The sequence below is a fragment of the Desmodus rotundus genome, chromosome 13 (assembly GCF_022682495.2).
Source record: "Desmodus rotundus isolate HL8 chromosome 13, HLdesRot8A.1, whole genome shotgun sequence".
Lineage (NCBI taxonomy): Eukaryota > Metazoa > Chordata > Mammalia > Chiroptera > Phyllostomidae > Desmodus > Desmodus rotundus.
Genome location: NC_071399.1, coordinates 5764955 through 5789330, shown reverse-complemented (window position 1 = coordinate 5789330; position 24376 = coordinate 5764955).

The following is a 24376-nucleotide window of genomic DNA, read 5'->3' as shown; positions in this document are numbered from 1 at the left end:
TTGCGGGGTGAGGGTGGAGGCAAGTAAGAAATTTAAAAACCAAATCTACCTGTCCACACGATTAACACCGCTGTTAAAAAAGTGCTACCTTTGCAACACAAACGAGTAGAAAGTAAATAATCTCAGGATAAAGGAGCTTTTATAAAATGCCTAATCTTTATGCCTGATGGGCACCTCACATGGGTCCACAAAGTAGCGTTAGGGAACCCTTAAATCATTCACGGCTGGGATTCGGCACCTCCTCTGAGGGAAGCTGGGGATACCACCCTTTGGAGGAATGCCTGCTCTCTGCCTCCGAGCCTAAGCTGCTATCTGCGGGCACCTCTGTGAGGACCGGTGGCCGGGCTGCCAGAGTAGGAAGTAGAGCATTTTCCCACAGCCCACGGCCATGGCTCCGAGTCAACCACAATAACTACCATTCCCCTTGGCAAGCAACACCGCTTCCACATAGGCTCACAGAACCACCATGGCATGGGGATGACGGACGGGTTCAGGTGATCAAAGAAGCAGGGGCCGGACAGGTACTTTTTCTCTCTGCACCTTACGAACTATTACAATCCGTCTCAGAAAAAGATTTTATTTATATCTGCATAAAATGTTTACATAAAGCCAAGCCATAAATATACTTTCAGTAGTGTCTGTAAAAGGACTAGAAATGTTCACTTGAATGAAAATGGAAACACTTTTTGAAACCTGTTCATTACACGGCTTTAGCACAATACACCTCTGAGCACACTTAACATACTATTATAGACACAAGAGTGCCTTTCTGGAAGCTCTTACATGTTCAATGAAGACTTTTTAGACTGTAAATTTTTGAGAATGAGAATTCATCCAGGGCCAAGCCGCCCATCTATTATGCATCATTGATCCCTCTAAATGTAGTTTTTGACTCAAGATGGATGGCTGCAAACTTCTCAGAAATCATCGAAGTAATGCTGGAAACCATCAGAATCCCGAGCAAGCTGCTCAGACCTCACTTGGGCTCATCTCTGCCAGCCGCTCCGTTTCACTGCTCAGCGCACGAACTGGCTGCCCACGGCGCTCACACTTCGGTGCCTCCCAGACACAGAGCCCCAGCAGAGAAAACTCAAACAGGGCAGAGCGGGGTGCTGAAAAACCCTTTCCCAGGGACATGGGGACCTCAACCTACACCTGAGGCAAAATCCAAGTGAGCAATGTAAGTGAAACAATCAAAGGTACTGTACAAATCTTGGCACAGGGAAGAGCAGATTTTTGGAGGACTTGGATCAAGGCCATGGGGCTGGACCAAGGTCAAGAGGACAATAGTAAGGAGGATGAGGAGACAAGCAGGAGCAGAAGGTGTGGGAACCTAGGGAAGCTGACAAGCAGTCCACATTTCACTTCCTCTCCCTCAGGTGAGCCCTGCTGCGGCCATGGGTGTGTAAACAAGCAAACCCGCCCCGGAATGCACACCACGCAGAGGAAATCAAAGGACAAAAGTCACTTCTCTTCCATTTCTACCCCAGAATATAAACAGAAATTGTCTGCTGTAAGTTGGAATGTTAGAATACCACCCTAAGAACAGACCTGTCTTCATTTTTCCTATTTTTAAACATGAACTGCGTTTATTAGGATTTATGTTATACAACTAGAGCATGAGAGTATATTTCCTCCCGTGGTTCTTCTCACTAACGGGAATTGCGCGGCTTGTGCTCAAACGTCTGTCCACGTAGCTTGTTTATTTACTTGGAAATCTTCATTTCCTGCTGTCAGATGCACCAGAATAGGTACTTAAGCCTTTTCTGATAAGCAAATGCTGCATCTGCCACGTCCCTCTGCTAGCCGGGCTGTCCTTTGTTTTGAGAAAGATGGTATTAAATTAAAATGCATAACAAAAGTAAAAATAGTCTATATGTAGCTCTGTGGTGCTGACAGATAATTTAGTAGCAAGAACTATTCGAAGATGTCAGCAGAGTTCAACACATGCTTCTGTTAATGAATGCACAGAACCGAAGAGAAGATATCTGCTACTCTAAGCTTTCACAGCATATTTTACTCACTGTTATTTGCTGTGGGGCTAGGGAATCTTGATGCTTTAAATAATTGCTTATAGCTCTATCTCTTAATTATGACAGAAAAAAATTTTTGAGGAATTACTTTAAAAATTATAAAAGTGACCCAATATTGTATTTTATAGTCATCTTAGATTTCTTTCATGAATTATATATAAAATTTTTTTTGCTAAACCATTTTGGGTTGTTAAATGTTTCTTTTATAAATGCAAGTGCTCAAAATGTTTCAAATGACACCTGAGGGATTCCCTCTTTAGATTTGGGGAGAATTCAAAATGACTGTGAATAAATCTCCTTGGCTGTATCTAAAGCACAAATATTTTCATTTTCTTAGTATGCCTCAGTATATTTGAAATAAATCCTTTTACATTTCCAATGCATAGCGGATGGAAACATACTCATTAGTATACTAAGTCCCAAACTCTGACCTCGATCAATGTGTAAAACCTTGGGTGGCCGGAGGATTCTGAAATCCTCTGAAACGTTACCTCAGTCACTGACGCAAGAAAAGTACAGCAGATGAACTTTATATTTAAAACATGACTTTCCTGTCACTAAGCAGAAGTAGTACATTGCAGAAACTGCAGTGTCCTAAGGAGGGGCAGGAGGATTTAAATGCATCCATATTTTCAGCACAGATATTTGTAACCCTGGGTGTATGTGTGACATGAGTTTCTCTGCATGCCTTTGAAACTTGCCTTTTGCTAGGGTTTTAGAGTAATATATTGTGGTTAAAATATTAATGATTTATTTAGAAAAATATCCCAATTTACAGCTAATGCTGTCATTTAAATTAATGTGTCTTAAAATGCAAGTGACATTTACCCAATAAATCATGAATGAGTTCATAACTACTGGAATCTGTTATCCCGGCGACGGGGCCAATGCCTGGCGTAGAATCAGAAACAAGTATCGCTCTCTCATCCCAAAACATATTTCACCACGGAGAAAACGATTTGTGACTTCTGTCTGTGTTTATACCCTCCTCCTCCCATTCTCAGACTTCAAAAGAGATGATAAAAATATACTGCATGTTAGCCCTATGTGGAGAAGGATTTTTTCCAGAATGTTCTTTGTATCTTCCCTTGAGAAAGAGACACATCACACACATGGTTTGTCTTATAATCCAGTGTGTGGCCTGTCACTTGCGGAGCACCGCTAGTGAGCAACCGCCACCGGGCCCTCACGCCCTGTGCATCTATGGCGCCTGGTCGTAGCACCCGACGCAGTTTAGAAGCGGCCTGAGCAGCTCTCAAATACATTTGTACATACTGACGACTGAATGGACAATAACTAGCACAGAATCAGACTGTTTCGGCTTCTGATATTTACTAGAGTTTCCTAATTAGGTCAAGGCAGCTAAGCTCATTATAGTTAAGTCTCCACTTTTCAAAATGGTACTCAGGGGAACACGGCTTGCCCTGGCTCAGCCTTCTGGAAGTGGAGGGTGGAGGGGTCTCTGTTTCAGGGAGTGGGGGGAGTGTTGGGACATGGTGACGGGAGTCATCAGTTGAGGATCCCAGGACCTCCAGACACAAGTGCCAAGGCGAACACATCTCCCCTAGTGTCTTGATGCTGTGCGAGAACCAACAGAAACCCCCTCCGCTTTTTTTTTCCTACCACAGTCTTGCAGGGTTCCAGGACAAGTAAAAAATGTTTAAGATTTCTTCCCTTTCTTATAAATCTCATCACCCTCTTCCATTCCCAAAGCAATTAACCCTTTGTTCACATAGAATGTGCACCTACTCCATAAAAACACCGACAAGTAAATATTCATGTGGACCCTGTTAACCTAAGAACACAAAAGAGTGGAATTAAACAACTTAGCTGGAAGTTATTCTGATTGCTAGACTCCCTGTGGGTCATTTTGCCCCAGATAAGGGCTATGCAGTGAGCTTCCTAACCGTCCCTCAGCTTAAACATAACTTTCTCCAAGGCATGAATGCTCCTTCACCCCAATTGGTTTTGTTTCTCTTCATGGTTGGCACTACCACTGCATTCTTGATGCCTGTGGATTCCAGGAGAAGCAAACAGAAGGAGAGGCCTTTAAACTGTTTGAGAGAAGGAGAGACAGTTAGTAAATCTAAAATGCAAAATTAATTAGAGAGTAATTCGGGAAGAAAATATAATGCTGATTTTATTGCCATCTTCAAAGCAGATTGTGAGACAGTAAGATTCCCTTTGACTCTCCAAGTGAAACAGTCAAAAATAAATTTTAGTAATTATTTTCTTTCACTTAAAAAAAGCCCCTCATTTTAATAGACAGGGGCTTGCGGAACAAATAGCAAGTATAATAAACCCCTAATTATGTGTTATCGCAGGAGATGTGGTCTGGATGAAACAAAGGCATCAGAAGAAACTTCCATCTCTTTGTTCAGGAATTAGCAGCCTTAGCTCAGGAGTCACCCTTAGCTGATGGGCGCATAGTGGGGCGCAGGCGGGCGGGCCCCGCACCTCAGTTCCACATGCCGTCCACACGGCCCCAGGGCCCGCTGCCTCGCCTTCTCCAATGAAAGGAAGTGAGGAAGGTGAGCCGAGATGGAAGGCACTTAAAAATTTTGAAACATACACAAAAACCTTCCTTTATCATTATTTAGGATTTGTCTTAGTTTTCTATGATAGCTTTTTTAAAGAAGCTCCTCCATTTGGATGATGAGAAACAAACATGTGTTTCTATTTACTTTTTTTGAGTTAAAAAAGAGGAAGGGCATTTGGAGTGGAAATCATTCTACATTGCCACAATCATACATGTTATATTGTGGAAAACTCTACGTGTCAAAAGATTTGTGGTGGGAGTGGCTCCTTACAACCAAACATTCAAAACCAACAATTCATTGTTTTAATGCCTGCACAGAAAAGAAAAGAGATACTACAGAGAGATGGATAGATATAGACAGACAGACAGACTCGCACACACTCACGCACCATTATTTACACTGGCAGAGACACCGCAGGGTCAGAAGACCTCACAACCCCGAGGCCAGTTACTCTCACACCTGGAGCTGTCTCTGTCTCGCACACCTGGAGCTGTCTCTGTCGACCCTGTTCTCTTCACTCTCAAACTGGAGTCTGCACTCAATTCCCGAAAGTTCTCCAGGAACTAATTGAAGACTGAATTTCTCTACAGAATGTTCTTTGATTGACTTCATTTTAAGAAAACTTTTCTCTTGCTTTGACTCTTTCAGCGCATAAGTGCGTGCTCTTTGCCAGGATATGTAATACCAAGGAAAAGACAGCTGCCTCTTATGGATGTGTACGATTTTAGGCATATATGTCTAATCCCCAAAACTAGTCTGAGAGCTGGAATGGCAGGTTTCTTCAATCACTACACAAGACTGCTTATATATTTCCTGTCAGGAGGATCCTGGCCCCTTCTTGGCCCAGAATATTCCTATTTCCTTCAAAGAGCCAGCTCAAATAGAGCCTCCTGTTGAAGTCCTCCCTGCTTTTCCCGCGTGACGCATCCCTGCTCTCCCTGAGCAACAGCAGACCTCTGTGTATCTCGACAAGGCGGCACTGCGCATTCTGTATTACACCGATCTGCTCTCCTGTCTGCCCATCGGGCCCTGCGGAGATCCTCCAGAGCATGATCATCCGTTTACCTGTGGCTCCTCAGCAGCTACCCTAGTGCTCGCCAGGTAATGGAGGCGAACGCCGTTACCTGAGACAAGCGTTATGAGAAGGATGCTGATCAAGATGTAAACCCCCGGGTAATGCTGCCCACAGCTGGGGATGTTAAAAATGGTGTCAAAGGGCTCCTCATATTCTTGACCTTCCTTCAGTAACAATAAGTATGCAATCTGGTTAATTTAAAAGGACTTAATGTCATTCAGGCTCGAGAGGAAGGAAGGACCAGAAGGAGAGGGAAGAGACGTGCTTCACAAAGAGAATGAAATAGGTTACAAGTAGCACAGACACCATCGTTAGTGACGACTGGTGAAATGTTTCCATTCACAGTACTCTAAGTGGGATCGTGAAAACGTTTACCCATCCTACTTCGGTCTATAGGAATGCACTATTTTCCCAGTACGCATGCAAGGAATAATTAATGCCTCGAAAAGCAATATAACAATAAGAATGAAGTTAATATAGGATTTATTCCCCAAGACAGAGAACACAGATGGGTGCATGGTGGTAATCAATCATTACATTATAGCTTTCAGAATGAATGATATGAAAGTAACAATTTTTTTTTAATGATGATGCAACTGCAGATTTTAACACTTTGGGGAAATGCACACATTCTACTGGGTTACTGTAAGATAAAAAAGTCTTCAAAATCTAGCAATATGGTAGGACATTTTCTTTAGGTGGCTTGGGTTGTTCTGATATTTCTATACAGGATTCATTTCAGTTAAATTTTAGAGCAGTGTCCCCACATTTCTTCCCCAGACCAGTGACAACAGCATCACCTGTTGTTAGAGATGCACAATGAGAGGCCTCTCCAAGACCTACTGAGAGAGAAACCGTGGTGGGGGTGCAGGTGGGGAAACAGATGTGTTTTAACAAACTCTACAGGTGAGTCTAGTGCACATTAACATTCGAGAACCCTTGTTAGACTTATTTTGAGTGGTAACATCATTAATACTTTTGCTCTATTCGTTTGAACTCTTCGCTGAAGCTTCCTCAGCTTATTTAGGTTTGACACTCTAATCATTTCTTTCTTTTCTGAGTGTTTTCCTTCTTTCTCTCTCTCTCTCTGATATGTTTATAGTACTTTGTCCACGTTTGATTCCTAAGATTTGCTTCTGTTGAGATATCTGACAAGTTTACTGCTCCAGAGTTCAAGCTACGTTACACAAATAGAATTTCTCAGGGAAGAAAAATCTTAGAGAACTTGTTAGTGGAGCCTAATTTTACACATAAAGAAACTGAGACCAAAATAGTAGCTACAATTAGTAGAATTTTTCCATAATGAGACAATATTTATGATTATAATTGAAACACATGAAGTTGTGTATGGTGAAGTCTTCTTTAAGCACAGGCAGTTTTTACTATCGTGGTGAAAAACCCAGACTTTAGCTTCAGACCACGTTGGGTAAAGTCCTGGTTCTGTGATTTCAGGCAACTTTTAGCAAGCCATGTTGCTTCACTGAGCCTCCGTTTTCTCATCTTAGTGGGGGTAACAGTGGTCCTTGCCTCATACCTTCTACGAGGACTGAATGAAACGACACACTGAAAATATGTAGTCCAGTGCTTCACCCTAAAAGCGCTCAACTCACGTTCTCTAGCAAAAGTACAGGTTGGATTTTACCCAGAGAGAATGAGGGAGATGCTGGTGGCTTCTCGGAAGAGCAGGCCAAGAGGAATGTAGTTCCATTCTTCCAGACGGATAGGACCATGGGTGGCAAAGTGGACTCTCAAGTCTGCATGGGTCGGGCTAACTTAAAGTATCTTACTTCAGTGCCAGTTCAAGTAACTTGGGGGGGGGGCAAGCTGCTGGCTGGAGGGCTAGGTTGGTGGAGATTCTCAAGCTGAGTCTATGCACCAGAGGAAAGATTGCTCAGATAATTAGGTCACGGTCATGCTCATCTCAAGATTTCAGTGCAAGTGAAAGACTAGCCACACTGAGGTTTTATTTTGTGTCCTAGACAATGTACATTAGGAGGAAACCCCAAATGAACCTCATTAGTGTGACTTTCTTCATTAATGGGCACACAAGTTTCCCCTGATGTGTTCAATCTAATTATCCAAGTTGGAAACTGAATTTATTACATTAAATCATTACTAATATTTTAAATGCCCACCTCTTCAATTGGATTTACCTAAAGAATGATTAATGTAATGTTATGTCCTATATCCCTATCCAGCTAAAAACCACAACTTCATTTCCCCCCAAAGTTACCTTTCAATGTTCTTTGGTTGGCTCAAGTGACAGGTACTTAAGGAAACTTCTACATGGAACAAATTTCTAAAGGAAGTGTCTTCACCAATTCTTTAATAAGCTACTGTGGAGTCTGGAATCTATGCATGTATTAGTGAAGCATAGATTGTTTCAAAAGCACAAACATATGTACTTTTGGACAAATATGTGTACAACCAAATGGCCATCTGGTACCTGTGAGGAAGACAGGACATAGAAATCTTCCCTCTGAATGCGTGAGTTTTCTGATGCTGACCCTTACTATAAAAACAGATTGTTATACATGCTAATTTAATATAATTACTTTAAATTAAGTAACCCTTGAATGTAAATTGAATATATGAATAAATATCCCCAAATTTCTAACATAGCCTGACACATCTTCCATAAAAATAGGTTGATTTTTGATGAATGAGTTCAGCCTAAAAATTTTAAGCAGAAATAAAAAAAAACTGGAGAGCATTATGTTAGGTGAAATAAGCCAGACGGTGAGGGACAAATACCATATGATCTCACCTTTAACTGGAACATAATAAATAGAAAAAAAAGGAAACAAATTTCTTAATGTCCTAGCAATATGATGTTTAAAATTTGTTATCATCTAGAAAATATCTCTATCTATAGTAGGTAATTTTTATGAAAATTTGAAAAGCTTTACAAAAATGCGACTAAGGATGAAAAATCTCCTCGCCAAGGACACACAATTTCAAAAATGCAGGTTTGAATAGAATGCTGTTCACAGTGGAATTCTGACGCTTTAACTAAGTCAAACAGAGGTGTGTGCAAAAGCATCCCAAGTTTCAGATTTTTAGTGAATGCTTTCAAGTAACTTATTTGCAATCCAACGATACCAATAATTTCCTTAAAAGTTTTAGCTCAGAGTGATTTGTGCACACCGATCTCCCATTATTTATTCTAATTGGCTTCGTCTTGCAGTGGCACAGAGAGAGGTCTGTTACCATAGAGATGCATTAGAGGTGCCAGGAGGAGGCCACGTCGGTTTAATCTCTTTGCATTACTTTTGTAACATATCAGTGTCATTAGGAAATAATTAAATTAATTATGCTGGCCAAACAACACATGATGTTCTTGTATCTAAGGGGAAAAGTTAATCTTGTAGTTTTGCTTACAAAGCCCACAGTAGTAGTTTGTCGTGCTTGGCACAAATTTATTTTTTCTGTATGTAAAAGGAAGTCCCAAAGACAGATAATCTTTCCTAAAACAAATTCTACTGAAGCCCAAATCAATACTCTGTAAATTGATAATTATTCATAGAGACTAGGAGGCAGACTTGGTGAGGAGGCATATTCAGTTTCCATCCTCAAAGATGGTATTGTACAAAATAGAAAGGGAGTTAGACCAGGCACAGGTCACAGCAGACGCTCCGACATCTCCGCACTGAGGAAAGCTTCAGAAGGCGCACAGCGGAACCACGAGTCTACGGAAAGGACTGCGGGGGAGTTCCCTGAACACTGGACACGGTGGCTTAACAGCACACCTGGCGCACAGAACGGCTTCATTGTGTGCTTATTGAATCTACGGCAGAGAGAGGGGCACGATGAGAGGAATGACTGAACAAAGACTCTGTCCACTCCAGGGTGGGGGAAGTGGAAAAGCCACAGTTCATAGGGCATTGTCCTCCACCCCCATCATCAGTTACAGCGAAGGATGGCCTCTCTTGTTGTTAACGGGAACGCTGGAACACCTGACTCGCATCTCCAACCCTGACCGTAACAGCCTATCTTCCTGACATGCGCAAATAAATTACTCAGGCGACATAGAGGTCAGTGCACATTTTAGTGACAACTTGGCTATGACTTTTGTGGACAAAATCTCTAGGTGGCATTCTTTGCTTTGAAGATTCATACAAATAGCAATAAGCCACAGCCAAATATAAACAGAAAAACATTATTATTAAGCTAACAAGGAAATTTTCTCCTTGATTCACAAATTATTGAAGTAGAGGTCATGGCTAGCCCCAAATCAATACATTTGATATTCTCCAAATTGCCATTTTTCTCTGGCATGAATATTAGTTGACTCCCTGCACATTTATTTTTATTTCCCCAGCTACTCAGTCATGGGCGATAATGCTTTCCCTGCGACAATATTGACCACATCTCTCAAGGGCCTAAAAAACAACCTCCCGATAGTGACAGACTGCGACTGTGTCTCCTTAAATCACCGAGATGGAGGTACCCACCACAGTTACCGACAATCAAATAAATACTCTGCTGCTTTTACAGTCTGCGAGAATGAAGTAACATCTTTAAATGAGTGCATACTGTAGTTAAGGCATTAAACGATGGGTTATAAAACATACATTCTTGTCATTTATTCCTCCTACATCGTGTGATTCCTGGGATTACCCTTGATGCATGGGATGGTTTGATGGTTACCATTGATTCATTTGGTTCTAGCAGTAAAGTTACCAGATGGATAGAGTTAAGGTCTGAAAATTATAGTTTTTTGAGCTACATTTAAACTTCAAGCAGAAGGATGCTCAAAGAAACATTGGAGCAATAATGCAGGTCTTTCCTCAGGAGCAGACTGTGCTTTGGAGGGGCCATATCAGAAGGTGCCTCAGTGCAGAGCTGGAGGCTCGAACTGTGGGGGTCTCTGCTTCACAGAGTGGAGGCCAGAAAAACCTGCTGAAGTGATCCCCTGATGTAATTCAGAACAGTCTTCTAGGAGACTCTCTTAAAGTGTTTTTATTTGTTCTAGCTGCAAGGTACTAAAAAAAAAAAAAAAATCAAAAGCCAGTGAGGCCAAAGCAATCTGGCCTGGGTTCAGTTTGAGAGAAACAGCACCCTGGGAGTCAGAGCCTGGGCAGGAGGACAGGTGTAGGTGTGTGCATAGGTCCCATCTCTGGGCTGCAAGAGGACTCAGGTCCAGCAGGGGAACCTGTGGCTCCCTCAGGAAGTGTCAACACTTACTCAACACACAGGGGATTCCTACACTGGTTCCAACCCTCCTGAAGGTTCAATGGCTTGGAATAATCAAGATCTACCCTCTATAGGAGCATCTGTTCCTCGAAATGTTCCTTCATTCCATCCTCTCTTCACACAACACAGCCCCACTGTGGTCTTCTGTCTCACTGCCTGTTTTCTCCAAAGAAAACAGAACTTGACCCATAAAGAAACATATGACTTCTGAACAGCAAAGGATACCACCAACAAAACAGAAAGGCCACCGACAGGACGGGAAAAATATTTACAAACCCAACACCAAAGAAGGAAAAATCAAATAGTTCAATTCATAAATATTTACAAATCAATACAAGAGGGAAAAAATAGCTCAACTGAAAAATAGGCAAAGGATCTCAACAGAAAGTTTTCCAAAGAAGATATAAGAATGGCTCAGTGCTCAGTGGCATCACTAATTGTCAGCAAGGCATAAGTCAAAACCACAGTGAGATAGCGCCCCGGGCCTATTGGAGTGGCTGGATCCAAAGGACAGGAGAGAACAAATGCTGACAAGGTTGCAGGAAAAAGGGAGACCTGGAGACTGCTGATGGGAATGAGAGTCGGTGCTCACAGAAAGAGGTCAGATTCGTGGTTCTGAGAGGCAGGCATGGGGAATTGTGGGAAGGCGGTCAGGGGTACACACTTGCAGTTATAATATAAATAAGTACTAGGGATGTAACATACAACATAATGACTCTAGCTCACTGCTGACCCAAATAAAAATTAAAAAAAACAGAGAAATAGAAGAATCCGGTTTTTACCCTGAGGCTCGTGGCCAGGGACAGATAGTCAGTCCTCACAAGTCTGTTCAGATTCCTGCCCCATAAGGCTCCACACGCCCACCTGGGTCGACAGCCAGTTTATCTTCTGCCAATTAATTAAATGTCCTCTCTTATAGCACATATCATTGCCACTTCCTCTCGCTTCATGCTCCAGATGAAAAAAAATTAATTAGTTGCCGGTTCCTGAATATTGCTACTCTGGTTTCTCCAACTTCTTGAGTGAGTCCTAATTTTTATTTTAGTTTATTTTTTCTAAATTTCAGCTTTATCGAGGTATACTTAACAATAAAATCATCAGATATTTAAAGTGTGCCTTGTGGCAATTTTATATGTGTGTGTACATTGCAGAAGGGTTCCCCGTTCATTCTCCACGTGTTCGCCCCAACCCCCATCTTGCTGGAGGGCTGGCCTGAACCCACAAAACTGGCTCCAAACGGAAGGGGCCGCCTGGCTGATAGCACTGTCTTCAGGAAGTAGTGTCTGCTTGGCCAGAAGTCTGCAGAACAAACTATTTGTAGGTACCCTAATCAAGAAGTGAATATTTTTTAAAAAGACAAAATCATAGGGAAGGAGAAAACAGAAAAGTGGTTGCCAGGGCCTGGATGTAAGATGAACAAGGTCAGAGGATCGAATGTACCACGTGGTGAGTATGATTGATAACACTGTATTGTATAATTGAAATTTGCTAAGAAAAATAGAACTTAAATGTGCTCACTGAGCACACACAAATATATATGGGGGATGAACATGTCAAATATCTAGCTGGGAGACAGCCTTTGACAAGGTGTACATATATTGGATTAGCACAATGCACACTTCCAATGTTTTATGTCAATGCTATATGTCAAGTATACATCAATAGAGTGGTAAGAAAAGTTGATTTTCCCAGACAGGAAAGAATTAATGTGGTTTTCTCATGGCGATACCTTTACTACTATAAATAACAGTTATGCACGACAGTCCAGTGTAAGTGAACAGTCATCAAAGCGATGAGTGAATAGAAATCTGGTGAGCAAGGGGATCCGCGGGGCCCAGCAAGGAAAGTAAACCTTCGATTTATGTTTATTTATCAGTTTCATCCTTGTTGACTTTGTTTTTATGAAACTTTCATAAGGCACATGCCATATTAGTATAAAATACATGCAAGAGGCTTTTAAATAAGTATATACGCCTATTGTGGGCATGCGTTCTTAAAATATTCTTACTAACCGAGGCCCAGGACAGCTTGGTGACCACTGCGGATATACACACAGGTGCGTACTACGGTTTACGCACACAATGTTGACCAGCCCTATGGACAGGCTGACAAATCTACGTACCATTTATAACAGTGATTATGGGAACAGTGTATGCAAATCACTAGAATTCTGACTTCAGTATAAACTTCTGTGATTGGCCAATGAGAATATTAGGAAGTCTGAAGGCTTAATACGAAGAAAAAAAAAAAAAAAAAAAAAAAGGAAGTTCTTACTCACAATCTCTAACTCTTGCTCTTTTTGCTGTCCCAGGTCAGCTACCTGCCATTACCCAACCAGGGGTCAGATCTGTCCCGAGGGGCTAGCTCACACATCACTTCAAAAGGGGGGGCCAGGCGACTGTAGGCTTCTTTCCGGTGATCCGCATAATGGTTATACTTCACATTTGCACGTCACCTGGCAGTTTACACAGCATTTTCATATTGATTATCTCATATAGTATATTGATCGCAAGCCTCTGGCTTCCTGGGATTTCTATCATCCAAATCTCTCGGCAGGAAGTTCAGAGCACTGTACACTTTTCACTAATTTGTTGGGTTTTCGTACCTCTTGCCCTTCTTGATGGATTTTTCATTGCTGAAGTATTAGACTCTCCTCTCTAATCTTAACTCTTTTTCTCTCCTCCACCAAGAGCTGTGCCTTGCTCAGAGCGGGCAGGCAATCCAGATGGCTGAGGGCGTGCTTCTCACTGTCCAGATCTGACTCCCTTCCTGTCCGGCAAGCCCTGGGCTTGCAGGGGGCTACTCTCTTTCTTGTAGAACTTTCTTACCTACATAAAAGCCCTCCTGACACCACACAAATATTTTCCCACTCTTTCTTCCTAATTCTCCGACTGCCTCTTTGTAGTTTTCATTTCTTACAACAGGGGAATCTGTTTTATTTAAATCAATATTTGTATTTACTGCACACACTTTATGTACATCCATCTAGCTAGCTTTTCTGCAGACTTTTTCTACGTTGCTAAGGCATAGTTAATTTAAAAAGACATCACAGAGTTTGTTCGCCCATGGTTTATATTGGTAGTGAATTCTATTTGGCAATAATTACTCATTTATTCAACCAATATTTATTGTGGACTTAACAATAACAGCAAGCTAGATGGTACAGAGCCTCCGTAGTTGGGAGTGATACTGTAGGAAAGGTTATACTCAAATAACCATAACACCAAGTGCACCGAATGAAATATTGTAAAAGATACCTGTGTTTTCAAGTTCAAAGAAAGAGTTCATTTAACTGATGCTGACAAGTTCAATAACAATCAAAATGATTCATAAAGTTCCTACTTGTGCATGATACTTATTAAAAATTAAATTAATAAACATGTAAAAATCATCCCCTGTGTTTTTATGAGCTTATAATTTGTAATAAAAAATATTTAGGGCATAAAGAAGAATGAGCATTCAACACAAATGCAAATTAAATATTAAAAGTAGTAGCAGAGGAGTGAAAGGGATTAAAATTTCATATTTCCTGAGCTGCCCCTCATCATTTAAAGTGATTTAGAGATGTGAATGCTGCCAAAACCCAGTGCAGTCGACAGTCGTGAAAACACGGGGGATACGGGAAAAGTCTGTTGCGCTGGAGGAGCCCTAGCATTTTGTTCAAGGAGATGTTAGGGCTTTGAAAGTAATGCCTTGGGTTCTCCTTAGCAGGCTGTTCCTTCAACATCCATAATTCAGCTTACCTGTTCATTCAGGTACAGTGGTTTGCAGAGAGGTGTGGCAGGCACGTTCGCCACAGGAAAATATAATGACAACAGAGAGAATGTTTAAAAAAAAAAAACAAACAAAAAAACGCTTTCCAGATTTCTACACTCTGTCCTGAAGACCAACTTCAGGGACACACGTCATTTTCACCGTAATTACTCTTTTGGCCCCATTTTTCCAAAAGCCACTTCCTCAAAATTTAGGAGACTAACATGATTAGCACCCTCCCCTCTCTATTTCAACTATTTAACTTAAGATGGTTACCCAGAATTTATACCTCATTAACATTTCTTGATCACATAGAAATGATGATTGCTGTTCCCAACCACAGGTGAGCCTTTGACAGATGAGCTCTGGAACATACGCAGACCCTAGTGCGTCCGACAGGCAGCAGAGGAAAAATATCTTAAGTGCATGGGAATTGAAATGCTCTGGTAGGCAATATTTATGCCTCTAGGGCACAGACAGCTTGGCCAAAAGCCAGCTTCTAAATAAATATTCATTGTATCTACCCTAAGGCACTTCCATAATATTTTACTAATAAGGCTGTTGTTTAGAGGTGGCGTTATAAAGGTCAGAGCCTAATGAAATAGCACTTTTCTCTTTGAATTCTCCTGAAGAAGTGAGACATTAAGAATATGCACTTTGTTGCCTAAATGAATTGAAAGAGTCCCTGACGTGTCCAAACAAATAAATATATGTTAATTAGTCTACGGTTGAACGGTAAGAATGCTGATGGATGCTCGTGATTTTATAGGGCTCAGTCTAATTATAAAGGCCAATATCCCTTTGAGTGTATTTTCACATCTATGCAAATGACCTGTTTTAAAATGCTATTGTACAATTAACTCATAAACTCTTTCCTGAAAATTTGTATTTGGAAAAATCATTTCAAACTGTTTTTCTTTCAAAGCTTTGGAACTAATTGCAAGTAGAGTTTACTATTGTTCTAGCCCATTTTCTGCACAAAATTGTTCACATTCCATTAGACGATTGTGTAGTAGGTGAACCTCTGTGGTCCCCGCTTCCACGGTTTTCATATCAGGGGGAAGAGCTGCAACTGCAGACTCACAGTAGTAAAGCGCATTTGCCACTATACCCACGTTTTACCGCCTGCCTCGCTGCCCCCCAACACTGGGTGAATCAGTGACCCTCTGCAGCCACCATCACAAGGGTCTGGACAGAGGAACAAACCTTTCTGAGTTTTGAAGGCTGACATCACAGCAAACGACCATACTCTCCTACCAAAAATCGCCCCTTGCACCACCATCAAAGACGGCATTCGGGACTGACCTGGTGGCTGACCGAACCGCAGATCTCAATCGGTCTGACATTTCCCACATTCTCAAATAATACACAGATGTGAGGCCTGGAAACATTTCATGGAGCTGTGAAAGGTGTCCCCTCAGACAAAGGGAATAATATATTCCATCAAGATTTTGATAAGTGTTTTGTAAAATGTGTATGAAGTTTTCTTGACTTCCATTTATTCAGTACATATAACAAGGTAAGTAGTACTCAGAAAGTTAGTTATATTAATGATTATATATATTTCCTTATATAATCTTTGTATACACATACAGAGTCACTTTGACTTTTGCAAAATGCTCTTTCCGTGTTTGTGCATTTCATACTAATTGCAATACTGAGGATTTGGTCAATTAGGTATGGAGCTTAGTAATTCTCAGTTCTTCAAGGAGTCACTTACCTAAAAGGAATCCCCGTGTCCTAATTTCATGTGGCACATTTAGAACTGCAGGCTCCTTACCTCGGACCAAAATATTTTGTCGTGGTTGTTTAATTTTTTCCCCATAGAATCAGTGGTTTTATTTCAGAACATCATTATAGGGCATGTGACTAATGCAACAGCTCAATCAATTCACTGTTTAAATATAATACATACAAAATCAAAATTAAGATATTAATTTAGCAGAAGTGTCATTGAATGCTATGATGGGGCTAAAAGCATTCCAGGTACCGCATGCAATGAAACTCCACCCCAAGAAATGTATTATCTAATTACAGAAATACAGGCAACGTCATTTCCCAGTGCCAGAAAATATAACTAATGAAGAACTAGTGATCTGTACCTGATCTAAAATGAGGGTTCAGAGGTGGGGACTGTAACTAGCGACTGTACAGAGGAGTCATGGGAGGCAGGCAGAAATGAGGCAGGTGTGTATCAGCATCATTGTAGAGAGTGCCCCTTCTGGGGCCATGGCTCCCGCTGTGGGGCAGGGGGTTCAAGTCTGGAAAAGCAGGCTGAGAAGGAGGGGCACTGAATGATAAGAAAGACGTTCAGACATAAAAATAACGGAAGTTTGCTGAGCAAGTGAAAAATGTTCAGCAAGATTGTTTGGGCAGTGGTAAGTAGATTGGAGACTGCAGGCAAAACGGTTAGAAATACGTGGTGCCGTTGACGTATAAAACGGTACATAAAGAATCGCACCTGATAAACTCAGGCCCCGGCCTGCTCAGGGATGTCATCAGCACCCAAATCCTTCAGGATTCCCTGTGGGGTGACGCACTGATTCATGTGATTGCTTACGCTCTCTGTAAACTAACTTTAGGTTGCTAGACCCTGTTCTCGATTTGTGTTTTATTGAGGAATAGGGGTATATACCAGAACCAGAACTCACATTTTCTGCAGGAATTCCTGTGTTACTTTTGGGGAGACTACAATTTAACTCCGCACTTACGGCTAACTGAACACAGAGGAGAAGTAGAGGTGGGGGGGGAAATTCTGATCCTAGATGGTAAGAGAATAAGCAATAGTGTTTCTAAAAATGTAGCAACAACAGTATCATACATCGAGCAAATTTTTCTCCTAAGTGCCAGATTTTCATTAAAATTACTCTTATTTTACTATTACTTATGTATGTATAAACTAGGTTAGTACTTATATGTGACTAAAAAAAACCCAAAACATATAAATAAAACTAAGTTGTACAAAATTCAAATGATCAGGCTGAATACATTGTCACTGGTGACGTATTTTAGAGGGCACTAAGGTCCCCCTTGCACTGTGGCTCCATTACTGACATTTGCGGTGGCAATTTTGACAAAGCCCGCACGGCTGTTCTATCATTTGCCATGTATTGACTTAGTTCTCCCTACAGTGTCCTATATCCTACCTACACGGAAACCGTGCTTTGTGACATACACATAGAACATCGCAAGTCATGAGAGAGAGATGCTTCAACTGTGTTGGTTTTGTAGGAACCACGGTTACTTTTGGTTAATCAGAGGTAGAAATAACGTGAGAACATTTTCAAGAAAATGATCTATATTACAATTTTACACTTTTCTTGTATGACTTGCTACCTCCAATACTCATTTTCCTCAGTGAGAACGGTATTTATATTACTTATAAAACACTGCAGACTTTCATTATGTAAATCTATTTTTCTGGGCTTTTAGCCAATGTGTAGAAACATGCTGATAACTCTGGTGACAACTGCTGTACTGTGGAGGTCACCATCCTATCACAAGCTGAGTATTCGAGGTGTGTGAAATTTATAATTCTGTAATTTGAACAAAAAGGAAAACAAAAGCCCGGATTTTTGTTTTATTTGGATTTCAGTTATCTCAGTATAAAAGATTATTTAAGTGATTGAAGCAACAAGGGCCAATCTTGCACTGTGGTGGCTGGGAGGGTGAAAAAAGACTCAGGGAAGTCCTCAACTCTGAAAGGAACTCGAATCGCCAAAGGGCACTAATTCTGTGAGCAGTTCAATGTGGACCACATTTTTGTCCCCAAGTGTTTGCGGCTGTGTTGGATCTGCTTAACTCCTCTGTCCCTGCTTCAGGGACACAGCCTTCGTGTCCTGAGCAGGGACGACCTGGAAGAGGGGGTGAGTGGAGCAAGCCTGATAGGAACTGAGGGCGTCCAGCAAACTGTCCTGCCCTTCACAGCCCCCTGGCTGCAGGGCTTCTCGGCTGCACCCAGCCTGGTTTCTAGGCTGAAAAGAGGCCCTGCTGCTAACAAAGTATAGTGAGTGAATGAAACTTAGACCATATCCCTCCAGAAACCTAGAGCCCCCAGATCCGCTGTCTCACGTTTTCAAGCAATGGTGACTGCTGACCTGCTGGAGGTCACACAGGTCACACAGAGACGGTGCAAGCAAAGAACCATCAAGGGAGAGGAGGTGTTTGGTCATCAGGCTGCCGCGCAAATACTGACATGCCACCTGGAAAGGACTGCTATCAGTTCATGGCTAGGAATCCCTCCTAGGGAAATAGCACAGGGTGCGGCCGCCTGTGGGGTGCTCACGAAGGGCCCGCCCCTTGTTAACCTGGCAGACAGGTGACCTTTGGAGCGGAGTACCTGTGTAGCATGCAGCTATTAGAATGTGGTAAAGTTATACTGAACGACATGCCCGTATGTTCAAGACACTTCTTGTAATATTCAGAAGCAGGCAATAAAACCATCTGAGTCAGCGTCCCAACTAGAAACAGATGGCACGCTCAGATTAAGATAAGCCTCAGATGGTTCAGGAAAGGGATGATCGACAAAGTTGCAGGTGGGGGGTTCACAAATCCCGCGGGGCTCCACGCAAGAACTCTAGCATCCCTCATGGCATGGGCAAGGGGAAGAGCTGTTCCCGGAACCCAGAGGAGCTGTCTAGGGGAGGGCCCATGGTCAAGGTTGCTTGAGGCAACCTTAGAAGGAGGGAGCCAGGGAAATAAACACCAGATCTCACTCTGCTGTCTCCTCCAGTCTTCAGGGTCTTCTCACAGACTGAACCAAAAGAAGCCAGGGGGCCAGGGGTCCGGGGTGCGCCTTGGGACGGAGAGCAGAGTGGGGAAGCATGTGTCTAAGTAAGAGGACGGAGACATACCTGCACAGGTGCATTTCAATCTTATGTCTCAGTGAATCCATAACCAAGTCTCGTAGAACACACTGAAATACCCGGGGGTGGCCTGACTGGTACTGCTTCTACTCATTGTGGAAAAGGAAGCTTCCCTATGTTCATGCTATTGTATAATTCAAGTTGCAATATCTGTACTTGTTTTCAACATGAAGGTTTTGCACTGGTTCTATTCATTTAAATTAAAAAAGAAACGTAATCCTTGGGAATTCGTAGGAGAGGAAGGTGGCCTATGCACACCCCTAATTCACTTTGTACATTTCAGGGAGACAAACTTACAGGTAGTTCAAGGTGAATGTATAAAAGTAACTGACAATATGTAGGAGAAAAGAAGGCATGGGGGAGTTCTATTCTACATAGAGTGAAACTCACTGAAAGAAGAGAAAACATCTGTGTTTTTCAGACACTTCACAGTTACTGAAAATGATGGAGCATCAGGATCAAAAAAACAAAAGGGAGATGTGCCTTTGAGCATGGCAAGGAAACCAGTGGTATATGATGTATGTTTTAAAGAATGTGTGCAAGAGAGAACATTCTAGATATGATGAAAATAACATTCTGGGTTTTTCAGTCTTCCCCCCAAATTGCATGATAAATAAAATGTATTCAGAAAGGTGAACTTTAGACTTAAGAACTTCTCATACAGTCCCTGTCTTCATGGTAAACAGATCTTCCTGCTCAACTTCTAACCTATAATCCTCCAATACATTCATTGCATGGATAATTCCCTCGAGAAAAATTTCACTCTTATGATGGCCTCACTCTTTGAGTTTATTGACATTAATATGGAATGATCATTGAACACAATTAAGAAACCAATAGAAACCAAAACACACATTTGTCTGGTTGAGGAAAACATTCCTTCTATGACGGGGATAATCACTAAGTTTGACACAAAAATAGTGAAGCGAACGATTAGACTTCCACACTCACCTAGACAAAGGTACTGGGATGGAGGGAGGAATTTTCTGGAAGAAGTACAACCCAGTGGTCACTTTTCAATAAAAACGCAACATAAATCAGCCTACCATTTTGACATAAAAGTCAACAAATGGCAACAGTTTTCAATCCTTGAAATGACACTTATCACTCAATTACAATTTTCTCAGGGGATCCACTGCCTTTATTTTTTCTTACCAGAATTAGCAAGCTGAGTCCGGCAAAATGCAGCATGCAGAGCCTCCTACTATTTTCTCAAGAACTATGCCATTATTCAAGCACAGAGTTCTACTTAAAAATGAATACTTCATTTACAATTTGTAAACTGTTGTCATTGTTGGCTCTTGCTGTAATTTATTTTCTTTGAATCAAGCTTCTTGTCAACACTGAGCCTACCCTGGCAAGTAGCCTGGTGAGTCTGGCTTCCAGAAGAGCCGAGTCACATCACCAAGTGCGGTCCATTCTGTTTGGTTGTCTCCTTTCTCCTATTTCCACGTGTATAAATGAACCCATAGAGGAATGTAGCACATACATCGCTTTCATGTGACAGAATCGCATCTGCACACCTGGACGGGCTCAGGTGTCCGTAACCCCAGTGTTCACCCCTCTTCTCTTTTCTGACTTTGTCGGGTCACCTCGTCCTCAGTTTCCTGATCAGAAACACAAATGCCAAGTACCTTCTAACCTTAACAGACTTGTGTGTCTAAGCTGTATACAAGTTTGTGACAAGGAAAACATTATTAAAAATGTACATTATACTTGAATTTTTTAAAGAAACTAATGAAATATAAGGGATGGGAGAACAGCATAGAAGAAATTTAAAATAGATAAAGAGGAAAATGTGTTTAAATTTTTTCAGAAGAGGCCTGGGTATCAATTTATGTCTGGGTGAAGTTTTTTATAGGCTGTAGGAGAACATGGGGAGACAGACAGGGAACGTGAATGAGAAGCCCTGTATGCTTGTGTAAGTTTTATAGGATGAATGGAGAGGAAGCAACCCTATTTCTTACAGTTTATAGGGCTGCTCGGGCAAGACTTTTGGCCTCAAATATTCCCCAGGCCTCAGAGATAGATCATCGTATTCCCCTGAATTTAGGTTAAGCTGCTGCAAAAGGCTCATTAAAGTGTAAATATTACCAGGAAGGCTACTGAACCATTCTCAGCTATTTTACTATCCAATTACCCAGCAGCATTTTAACAGGAAGCATTGCAAAAAGGTGTTTTCCTACATGAAGGAATAAAAGAGGCAGGGCCCTCGTTCCGAGCTTCAGTAGCTAGTAAAGAGGAGCAGGTCTCTGAAGAGCAAATAGTCAAAATAGCAACACCGAAGGCGAGATGAAAACGGAATGAAATATTGAAGGTAAGTAAAGAGCTACCCAGGGGAGAGTCGTTTGTGTTCACAAATGCCTGTAGCACATTCCCCTGGGTGTATCCATGGACACCACCTCCCGAATCTATAACCTCTTTACACAGAAATTAGCGTGATGCTATGCCTTCATTTTCAAAGGTCAATATCCTACCAGGTCTGGGCAGCCAGGACAGACATGAAGTAAACAAAAGCTGCAGAAAAGAAGGAGGCGCACCACGGTATTCTAGTTCTGTCAGACTGAGCGGGAAGGCAGTGCGAGGCTGTGTGTACATACAGGAGACTCACTCGGGAGAGAGCAGGGCACTGACAGGCCACTTTTAGCGTCTTCACAACGTGGGAACAGTCCTCTCGCAACATGGGAACCGTAGTTCCCTCTTATCCATGGTTTCTCTTTCCCACAGTTCTAGTTCCCTGCAGTCAAATGCCGTCCAAAAATATTAAATGGAAAAGTCCAGAAATAAATAATTCATACATTTCAAATTGCACAGCTTTCTGAGTAGCATGATGAAATCTCACATCTTCCTGGGCCATCTCCTGCCCAGGACATGGGTCATCCCTTTGTCCAGGGCTGCCACACTTCAGAGGGGCCCGGCCCATCAATCTCATAATATCTCTCGGTTACCAGGTCTTCCATCTCGCCTGTCACGGTGCTATTGTTCCAGGACCCCTGACAGCAGCCTGATGCTCTGCTGCAAGGCCCTCGCTCACCTGACTTCACCTCCTCACCTGCCCTCTCACAGCATCAAAGGCTGAGTAACAGTGCCATACAGAAGCTTCGAGAAACCACATTCACATGACTGTTATCACAGCATATTGTTACGTGTTCTATTTTACGATTAGTTATTGCTGTTAATCGCTTACTGTGCGTATGTTATAAATTCGGCAATTTACCACAGTTGTGTATAGGAGAAACAGTGTACAGGGGGGTCTGAACAGCCTGTGGGCCCATATGTGCTCTGGGTTGGGGGGGGTTTAGACTCTGCTGTGCACCAGGGGCTATTGTACTGTCCAGTAGAGTTGGAAAGATGAGGAAAACTTTGCAGCGAGGTTTAGTGGCCCGTCTGAGCTCACACAGACAGGAAGAGCTGGGGTGTGGTTTACAAGTGCATTACGACGGACCCCAGAGCCCGTGCAGTTTGTGATTTTCACGACGGCATTCACGTGAGGTGGAGGGAGAACTGGGAAAAGTTCGAAAACTTGACTTCCCTGGATAGATGTTGTGACGTGTAGTCTAAACACTGATTATGATAACTTGTCTGTCATAAGTGTAGATAGTGAAGACTGAACTTATAAAAAGCTTTGCTGTCATGTTAGCATCGTTACTATCCACTTCAACATGGGAGAATTTGTGAATTGTGCTTTTTCCACATACTTCTTGGTTGCTTATTTAACATTTTATGGGATCCTACTATAATAGTGCAGAGATTTAAAAAGTAGTAGTTTTCTTTTTTTCCCGAAAGCACATTTCTTTACTAACTGAATAACTTGACATAATGGTAGATATGTTGTAAATCAGGCCGATGCCAACTTCACCTGAGCATAGAAATATAGACTAGATAATAAAACAACGCTTGGATGAACAAACTATAACCTATGAGTGTACCGACCTCAACAACGTAACCAAACATTCGGGTGCTCTGTTATTACACCCCGCAGAATGGCCCGCATGCCCCGAAGACAATGAGTTTCTCTCACTACAGCAGCCACGAGGATAACAGTAACAACCACAGTTCACCAGCCAATATACACAAGTGAGACCAGGGAACAGGAGCAGTAATAGAGATGGATGTCTGCCAGGAAGCCGCAGAAAGCGTGTTGTGAAGACACAAACCGTGACTTTCTCGAGAGACAACGTTTCTATGCCGGGTACACAGTCAATAATAACACCGTCATATTTGAACTGCCCGGCCAAACGCTGAGAAAGAAAACCACTAACTGGCCATTTCTTGTTACATAATAAAGTACCACATACACTATATGTAAGCATTTAGTTTACATTTAAACATTTAGTTTACTTTTAAACCTCATAGGATGCTTGAAAATTTAAATACTAGGTTGAGTCAGCACTACAACTTAACTCATGGTTAAATCTAATATATTACTAAATTTTATAATGTAGATGTAGTCAAGAGAAGAATGTATTTAGTCTTATTGGCAAATACTTTTGTGAGGATACAACCATTTTTAACTGTCAAAATGACTAAGACATTCTCTAATCCTAACCAACCAAACAAATAACCAAGAAAAACCCCTTAACAGAAAATGACCGCCAAGCCCCAGTGGCTCGAACTTTCCAAGACAATTGTTCACAACCACCCAGACCTGAGACTGAGAGATCCAACCCAGCTGTGTTGTTTGCATTTTACTTCAGCAGACATTTCTTTTAAAATCACCCGGTTAATTGGTAATCCTTACTAAAATAGAAAAACCAAATGTTCCAGTCTCTCTTATACATGATACGTGCACCATGAACAATAATTAGAGCTTAAGGTAATTAATATTATATGTCCTCGCCTTTGAGCAATGCGGCTGCCAGCCATAGGGCTTGAACATTAACAGGCTCTTCGAGGCTACAAATCAGAAACCAT